The sequence below is a fragment of the Stenella coeruleoalba genome (genome assembly GCF_951394435.1).
Source record: "Stenella coeruleoalba genome assembly, chromosome: 12".
In the NCBI taxonomy this organism is placed as follows: Eukaryota; Metazoa; Chordata; class Mammalia; order Artiodactyla; family Delphinidae; genus Stenella; species Stenella coeruleoalba.
In genome coordinates this window covers 76,047,960-76,049,880 of record NC_137158.1, presented here as the reverse complement: position 1 = coordinate 76,049,880, position 1,921 = coordinate 76,047,960, and the positions used below count along the sequence as shown (strand labels likewise).

General features: G+C 39.9%; 1 protein-coding gene across 1 annotated transcript in view; it reads right to left on the bottom strand.

The window, feature by feature from the left end:
* Positions 1 to 929: 929 nt before the first annotated feature.
* CCDC170 (coiled-coil domain containing 170) overlaps positions 930 to 1,921 on the bottom strand; it is an 86,569-nt gene continuing 85,577 nt past the window's right edge. Inside the window, 1 exon segment of the mRNA XM_079939130.1 lies at positions 930 to 1,921. This exon segment is cut by the window's right edge and continues 1,251 nt beyond it. The gene's annotated coding sequence lies outside the window, so the exon portion shown is untranslated.

The following is a 1,921-nucleotide window of genomic DNA, read 5'->3' as shown; positions in this document are numbered from 1 at the left end:
GGAAAAGCAGCAAAAACATTGGTAGTTGGGATTAATTCCAAGTTGAGGACAGAAGGGCAAGGGAACAAGAAGTTTAAGGTGTTAGGAAGAGAATGACTGAGGATATATGTCGGCTGGCTCCAGAGGGAGTGAAGACGAGCAGGTCTAGTAGGGAGAAAATAGGAGGACCAAGGGATCTCAAAGAACAGTTATTTGGGAGTAAGAGATATAGAGTTCTGCGATAATAAGAGGCTATGGAGAATTTAAGATTTCAGAGGTGGAGAAGTTCTAGGTGATTCGAAGATCCTGAATTTGGCCGTGTGTAATAGATGTGTGTTGTCTGTCCGTCCAGCTTCTCTTTCTTTGGGGAACTTCCCCTCTGTTACTACATGTGGTTCTGGTTGAACAGATTATTCTAGAGGCTCACCCCATACCACCCTCACTTCGGGGTTGGCATAGGATGCAAGCCAGTGAGTTCATCCTTCTGGCTAGAGTGATTGGCTCAGGGGTATGTGACCAAGAAGAGATGATTAAACTATTCCGAGATTTCTTCCATGAATGTTAGAGGCAGAGAATCTCTCTTTCTCAGCTCAGTTCCTCACTTGTAAAGACTTTGTAATTGCTTATGACCATCTTTCTTGGCAACATAGAGAAATCATCTCCAGAAGGAGCAAGTGAGTCCAATATACAAAGACAAGCAAATCAAGCAGAGACAAAGATGAATAAAAGCAAAAAGGATCCAGAAAACAATGTTGAATCCCTGGATCTAGCCACGCTGAAGTTAGTCTACCCCTGAATCTTTCAACTGAGCATCCCAAAATCTCTTTGCTTAAGGTAGCCTACACTGGATTACTAGAAACTCCAGTCTAGGAGTTGGGTGGCTGAAACCAAAGGAGGTAAAGGTATGAGAGCTGAAAGAACAAGAAACTAAAGATAAAATGTTGCATGGGTTTGCCTTATAGGCACCTAAGATGAAGGCAGTACTTGATGAGAGTGGAGAAGACACCTCTGGACCATTTCAACAGTCTTACATAGGAAGAATAGACAGGATGTGAGTGAATTAACTGCAGTAAGGACCGGAAGAAAGTTATATATTAGTTAGCGAGAGCCTCAAAAGAATGATGGTTCTTATACAAAGGTGAAGGAATAGCAGCATGGAAGCTGCAGAGGGGAACGAGAAGCATACAGACCCCACTTGCTGGGAAGAAGCTAAGTGGGGTGTGCAGTAAAGTGGGTAAGATCGCTGCTGTGTAAAGTGGGCAGAGCCTTCTCAGTCAAAGGTAACTGTGAAATGCTTCCCCAGTGAAAATTAGACTTCATTTTCTAAGTCCTAATTGTTACAATACCAATAATATAGACATTCTTTAAAACTTTCAGCCCACAACCCCTTGACCTTGAATCACTCGCTGTTCATCTATAAGATAAAGTAAAACCGGAAATGTAGATGGATCAAGTTAAATTTTTTCTAATTGAGATATTCTAAGCATACATTCAAATGTCTCACACAATGATCAGAATAACAACCTCAGTAGCAATTATTACTCAGGTGATTTGGTAGAAGGGTTAATGTTAAATATTTTAAAACTCTATTTAGAAGATCACATCACACTAATGCATTTTATTGGACAACATGAAATATACATGGATATTACAGAAGAACAAAATCTAACACAAAAATGTGAAGCTGGCCTGCCACCTCTGGAATGAAGGCCACAGAGGGAAAGCCGACAACCAACTGGCATTTCAACAAGAAGGGAAACGGCTTTATTAAGGGATTCTCAATTTGTCCAAATGACAAATAGTTAATGCGCATATCGACATATATACATAGACAGAATTTATTTTTCTTATCCCATATAGTCTTTCCACCAGAAATTCCTGAGGACTATATTCAAACACTTTAAATATTTCTATATGTATTAAAGATGATTGTATCTATGCT